The sequence below is a fragment of the Triticum aestivum genome, chromosome 2D, assembly GCF_018294505.1.
Source record: "Triticum aestivum cultivar Chinese Spring chromosome 2D, IWGSC CS RefSeq v2.1, whole genome shotgun sequence".
NCBI lineage: Eukaryota > Viridiplantae > Streptophyta > Magnoliopsida > Poales > Poaceae > Triticum > Triticum aestivum.
In genome coordinates, this window is record NC_057799.1 from 526,507,853 (window position 1) to 526,515,185 (window position 7,333).

A 7,333-nucleotide genomic window follows, 5' to 3' on the forward strand; every position below is an offset into this window, starting at 1 on the left:
AGCAGGTGTCGGTCGATGAGGACGGGTCCTCAGGAGCCACCTTTACCATAGGTGCCGACCTTGACCCAAGCCAAGAGGAAGCGTTGGTGAAGTTCTTGCGCGCAAACAAAGAGATATTTGCATGGGAACCCAAGCAGCTGGTGGGGGTCCCGAGAGAGGTGATTCAGCATCACTTAAGGGTATGCCCCAATGTACGCCCTGTGAAGCAACGGGCGAGACGACAGTCCACGGAGAAGCAGGCCTTCATTGTCCAAGAAACCCGCAAGCTGGAGGCGGCGGGTGCTATTCGCGAGGTCCGGTACCCTGAGTGGCTGGCAAACCCTGTCGTTGTGCCGAAGAAAGGCGGGAAGGAGCGAATGTGCGTCGACTTCACCAACCTCAACAAGGCCTGCCCCCAAGATCCGTTCCCGCTTCCACGCATCGACCAGATCGTTGACTCCACCACCGAGTGCGACCTGCTGTGCTTCCTGGATGCGTTCTCAAGGTATCACCAGATCAAGATGGCGTTAGAAGATGTAGAGAAGACAGCCTTCCTGACCCCGTGTGGGGTGTACTGCTACACTTGCATGCCTTTCGGGCTGCGTAACGTGGGCGCGACCTTTCAGCGGTTAATGCACATCGCCTTAGGGCGGCAGCTCGGGAGAAACGCGGAGGCCTACGTCGACGACATTGTGGTGAAGTCTCAGGAGGCGAGAACCTTGATCCAAGATCTGGAGGAGACTTTCGCGAGCCTACGCCAGGTGAACTTGCGGCTTAACCCAGAGAAGTGCGTGTTTGGTGTCCCTTCTGGCAAGCTGTTGGGTTTCCTCGTATTCCACAGAGGGATCAAGGCGAACCCAGAAAAGATCAAGGCCATTGAAGACATGAGCCCACCGCAGACTCTCAAGGAAATGCAGAAGTTGGCTAGTCGGGTAACTGCGTTGGGGCACTTCATCTCCAAGCTGGGAGAACGCGCCCTGCCCTTCTTCAAGCTGATGAAGAAGAAGGGCCCGTTAGAGTGGACCCCGGAGGCCGACCGAGCTTTTCAAGACCTCAAGAGATACCTGACTAGCCCACCAGTGATGGTGGCGCCACGACCCCTCGAGCCCTTAGTGCTTTATCTTGCCGCCACCCCGTACTCCGCCAGCGCGGCTCTGGTGGCGGCTCGGGAAGGGCGCCAAGCCAAAGGCATGTCGCGCCAAGCGACGCCGCCAGCCGAGATGATGCAAGATCAGGAAGGCGCCGCAAGAACCGTAGCAGCATCGACAGAGGACCAAGCTCGGCAGGACGACGCCGTCGAAATCCCGACAAGCTATCAAGCGTCGGGAGTTCCACTACCTTAGGAGACGCCGCAACTTCCGCAAGCCACGAGCCTCTCCATCGCACCAACTCTTGTCGAGCACCCGGTGTATTTCGTCAGCACGGTGTTGCGGGACGCAAGGGCACGATATCCCATGCCTCAGAAGCTCTTACTTACGCTCTTGGTGGCCTCGCGTAAGTTGCCGCACTACTTCCAGGGCCACCCCATCAAGGTCGTCTCAGCCTACCCATTGGAGAGAGTGCTCAGGAGCCCCAAATCTGCTGGAAGGGTCGCTGAGTGGAACATCGAGTTGCAGGCATTCCAGTTAGAGTTCAGCACTACCAGGGTCATCAAGGGAGCCACACTCGCTGATTTCGTGGCAGAATGGACGGATGCCCCGACTCTTGAAGTAGGCAAGGACCAGTCCACCTCGCCGGGAAGTGAGGCGCCTGACGGGTGGGTCATGTATTTCGATGGCGCCTTCGCGCACCAGGGCGCGGGGGCTGGAGCAGTACTCATCTCGCCCGCTCAAGACAAGCTCTACTACGCCGTGCAGCTCTGCTTTCAGCGGGGCAAGAAGGTCTCCAACAACATCGCAGAATACGAAGGCCTCATAGCTGGCCTGAAAGTTGCGGCAACTCTGTGGGTGAAGCGCCTCACCGTTAGGGGCAACTTGCAGATATCCTCGTCAACTTCTCCAACAAGGTATACGAGCTGAAGGACGAGCACATGGAGACATACCTCGCGGAGGTGCGCAAGACGGAGAAGCAGTTCCTGTGCCTGGAGTTGCAGCACGTGCCCCATGGCACCAACAAAGAAGCTGACGACATCGCCAGGAGGGCATCCGAGCGGCAGCCCCAAGAGCCTGGCGTCTTCGAGGAGCGGCTCTTCAAGCCATCAGCGACACCACCACTTTCAAGGACAACTCAGCCTCGGGAGTAACTCCCGCAGCCGCCTGTCACAGGAACCCCAGCCTGTGGCCTGACTTCGGGAGCGCGCCTAATCTTGGCACTCGAGCCCCAGGAGGGATGCCGGACCAAGGAATTCAAGGAATACCTGATGCAAGGGGCGCTGCCAAAGAAGGAGGAGGACACGGAGCACGTGGCCCGGAAAGCCATGGCATACTGCATTCGGGACGGTGAGTTGTAAATGAAGCGACCAAATGACGTTTCACTGCGTTGCATCTCCAGAGACCAGGGGAAGGAGTTGCTATCTGCCATACACGGTGGGGACTGCGGGCACCACTTGTCATCGCAGACCCTCGTCGGCAAGGCATTCCGCAGCGGATTCTACTGGCCCACGGCGCTAAACGACGCAGCCGAGCTGGTGAAGTCTTGTGAAGCCTGCCAGTTCCACGCCAAGCAGATCCATCAGCCGGCTCAGGGCCTCCAGACAATCCCACTCACATGGTCGTTCGCGGTCTGGGGGCTGGATATCTTGGGACCGTTCCCTCGAGCGCCTGGGGGCTACCGCTACCTCTACGTCGCCATTGACAAGTTCACCAAGTGGGCGGAGGTGGAAGTCGTCCGCACCATCCCAGCTGGCTCCGCGGTCAAGTTCATCAAGGGCCTCGTGAGCCGCTTCGGGGTCCCCAACCGCATCATCACTGACAATGGCTCGCAGTTCACTAGTAATCTCTTCAAGACATACTGTGCTAACCTTGGAACGCAGATCTGCTACGCTTCGGTGGTGCACCCAAGGAGCAATGGTCAGGCCGAACGCGCCAACGCAGAGGTCCTAAGGGGCCTCAAGACCAGGAGTTTCAAGAAGAAGCTCGAGGCCTGCGGCAGGGGCTGGTACGACGAGCTCCAGTCCGTGTTGTGGTCCATCCGCACCACCGCCACCAAGCCAGTGGGCGAGACCCCGTTCTTCCTCGTCAACGGAGCAGAAGCGGTCCTCCCTCATGAGGTCAAGCATCGCTCCGCACGGGTCCTGGCATTTGATGAAACGCAAAAGGATGCCACGCGGGGGATGGACCTCGTGCTGGGGGAGGAATGACGCCGCGAAGCCGCACTGCGGGCGGCAAGGTATCAGCAGACGCTGCGGCGATACAACTGCCGCAACATCCACTCCAGGACGCTCGAGGCGGGTGACTGATACGTCTCCAACGTATCTATAATTTATGAAGTATTCATGCTATTATATTATCCATCTTGGATGTTTAATAGGCTTTACTATGCACTTTTATATTATTTTTGGGACTAATCTATTAACCCAGAGCCCAGTGCCAGTTTCTGTTTTTCCCTTGTTTCAGTGTTTCGCAGAAAAGGAATATCAAACGGAGTCCAAACGGAATGAAACCTTCAAGAAAGTTATTTTTGGAACGGAAGCAATCCAGGGGACTTGGAGTGCACGTCAGGGAATCAACGAGGAGGGCACGAGGCAGGGGGGCGTGCCCACCCCCAGGGCGCGCCCTCCATCCTCGTGGGCCCCTCGTGGCTCCCCTAATGTATTTCTTCCGCCTATATATATCCATATACCCTAAAACCTTCGGGGAACAGAATAGATCGGGAGTTCCACCGCCGCAAGCCTCTGTAGCCACCAAAAACCAATCGGGACCCTGTTCCGGCACCCTGCCGGAGGGGGAATCCCTCACCGGCGGCCATCTTCATCATCCCGGCGCTCTCCATGACGAGGAGGGAGTAGTTCACCCTCGGGGCTGAGGGTATGTACCAGTAGCTATGTGTTTGATCTCTCTCTCTCTCTCGTGTTCTTGAGGTGATACGATCCTGATGTATCGCGAGCTTTGCTATTGTAGTTGGATCTTATGATGTTTCTCCCCCTCTACTCTCTTGTAATGGATTGAGTTTTCCCTTTGAAGTTATCTTATCGGATTGAGTCTTTAATGATTTGAGAACACTTGATGTATGTCTTGCGTGGGATAACCGTGGTGACAATGGGTTATTCTATTGATTCACTTGATGTATGTTTTGGTGATCAACTTGCGGGTTCCGCCCATGAACCTATGCATAGGGGTTGGCACACGTTTTCGTCTTGATTCTCCGGTAGAAACTTTGGGGCACTCTTTGAGGTTCCATGTGTTGGTTGAATAGATGAATCTGAGATTGTGTGATGCATATCGTATAATCATACCCACGGATACTTGAGGTGACATTGGAGTATCTAGGTGACATTAGGGTTTTGGTTTATGTGTGTCTTAAGGTGTTATTTTATTACGAACTCTAGGGCTGTTTGTGAGGAATAGCCCAATAGATCGATCAGAAAGAATAACTTTGAGGTGGTTCGTACCCTACCATAATCTCTTCGTTTGTTCTCCGCTATTAGTGACTTTGGAGTGACTCTTTGTTGCATGTTGAGGGATAGTTATATGATCCAATTATGTTATTATTGTTGAGAGAACTTGCACTAGTGAAAGTATGAACCCTAGGCCTTGTTTCCTAGCATTGCAATACCGTTTACGCTCACTTTTATCATTAGTTACCTTGCTGTTTTTATATTTTCAGATTACAAAACCCTATATCTACCATCCATATTGCACTTGTATCACCATCTCTTCGCCGAACTAGTGCACCTATACAATTTACCATTGTATTGGGTGTGTTGGGGACACAAGAGACTCTTTGTTATTTGGTTGCAGGGTTGCTTGAGAGAGACCATCTTCATCCTACGCCTCCCACGGATTGATAAACCTTAGGTCATCCACTTGAGGGAAATTTGCTACTGTCCTACAAACCTCTGCACTTGGAGGCCCAACAACGTCTACAAGAAGAAGGTTGCGTAGTAGACATCAGTGACCTCGTCCTGAGGCAGGTCCTCTCCAGGGAAGGGCTGCATAAGCTCTCACCCATGTGGGAGGGCCCGTTCAAGGTCGTCCATGTCTCCAGGCCTAGTGTCGCGCGCCTGGAGACACAGGACGGGGTACCCATCCAGAACGCCTGGAACATCCAGCACCTCCGAAAGTTCTACCCATGAAGAAAGGCCCAGTGCCTGTGAAGATCGCCGTCCGTGACACTCACGTAATAACGAGTGGGGCTGTACACACCCCGGAGTCTCAGGAGTGCCGCCCTCAGGCCTCGGGGGCTCCCTCCCACGTCCTAGTGGCAGCACTTAGCTCTGCTCTAGTGAGAAGAGTTGAAGACTAGACTAGGTGCCGGACGCGGCTTTTCATTTGCTTTCCGTAGTTGGCTTGCCTCCTTTTTATTGAAGTTTACTTCTGGTGTTCCTTGCTGATTTGGTTCTGTCGCCTTTTGCCGCTGTTTCCGACTCCAGTTTAACCTGTTTTCTCTCTCGCGCGTACCTCGCGAGGGGGCTAGGCAGGTGCCCTCGCGAGCATTTTTCCTTCTCTCTGCCTTCCGTCTTCTTTTTCACGAGGCACCCTCGTTCGAACCCACAAGCTAGCGCATCTCTCCTAATCCGTGCCCCTCGGGTACCGCGATATGAAGCGCTGGGTCAAGGCTCAGGTAAACGATAAGCCTCCTAGTGAGCCTCCTAACGAATGTTTTGCAGTTCCTAAGCGCCCACTGAGTCAAGGAAGGCCCTGTCAGGCACCAGGAAACAAGTGCCTCGTGAAGAGGAGGCTACCCCGAACGTGCCAAGCTAAGTTGTCTCTACACAAAACAACGGCACAACACAGAAACGATAAGCATAACATAGTGATTGAGGAATCATAGTTCGATACACGCCCCTCCGGGGTCCATACTGGTTTTCTTTTCTGATACAGGAAGGAAAGGAAGAACAAGATAAAAGCGGCGCCTGCCCCTATAGTGGTTCACGGGGGCGGGCTCTTGGCGTTGTTCTGGGCTCAGCCAGACCCCTCCTCACGCTTCACGGAGGCGCGGCGACGAGACGACCCGCTGCCACCTTCAAAGCGGGCGCGGCGGTGTAGCGGCTGGTCGTAGCCACCACTGCTGGAGCTGTCGCCGGGGGAAGAGCCACCGCAGCTGGACGAGACATGATCGGCACCAAGGGCGGGTTCGCCCTCATCCTCGTCTCGACCGTCGCCAAGGCCGAGCACCTCCTCGCCGTCGTTCACCTCGGGGCATCACTCGGTGCGGCGACCATCTTCCCCAAACACCCTCACGTAGAGGGTCGCATCACCGTCATACTTGAAATGGAGGGTGCACCGCCTGCCCAGGCCGCGCGCGCGCGGGCGAACGTCTGCCATCCGTGGGCCAGAGCTATGTTGCCTGCGACGAAGACCTCAACTGCAACCCAAGAAGCCCTGCTGCAGCAACTGTACGCCTGCAGCCAAAGCCCACCTGGACCGTAGGCTGGCAGCTCGTCGGCAAAGAAGCGCGGGAGCTGAAGCCAGTTGCTGGCCGGGTTCTCCAACCAGACGATGAACTCCGGCAGCACCTCCGCCGAGTGGAAGCGCGGCCGGGGAGGCCGTGCAACCATGGCACATCTCCCTTCATCGACAGGGCTGCCACGACTAGAACGACCCCTGCCACGTGTAGCGGCGCCACCACGGGAACGGGGGACCGTGGCGGGGGTTGCGGTGTGCTTGCTGGGACGGCCACGTCGACGCTTGGGTGCCGGGGAGCCGGGCCCCTCGCGAGGGGCCTTCCCCTTCTCCGCGACAGAGAACCTCCTCGGCGACGCCATTGGTGTCGCTGCTAGCAAAGGAGCAAAGGGGAGAAGCACGCAGAATGGGAAGAGATGGGCGATGGGGGCTCCGCCCCCTCCCATGTATAGCAGGAGAAGGCCAACCAGTGCCCTCCACGATCACAGGTAATGATGGTTTTTCCTTGCATGTCGCAGAGACTTGTTGAAAGGATCGATACGGTCGACTAGAGGGGGGTGAATAGGAGACTACAAATTTTACTCTTTCTTGTCAATTTTAAGGCTTAGCGGATAAAAAGGGTTCACTAGATATGCAACTAGGTGAACACAACCTATATGACAAGCAAGATCTAAGCTAAATATGCTAGGCAACAAACTAATTAGCAAGCCAACAAGCATACAAGGCTAAGTAAAGTGCGGGAAAGGATTAACCACAAGTGAGACGAGGACGCGGATTTTATCCCAAAGTTCACTCTTCCTTGGGGAAGAGCTACTCTCCGTTTGGAGCGGTGCCGGAGCCAAAGCTTGCGG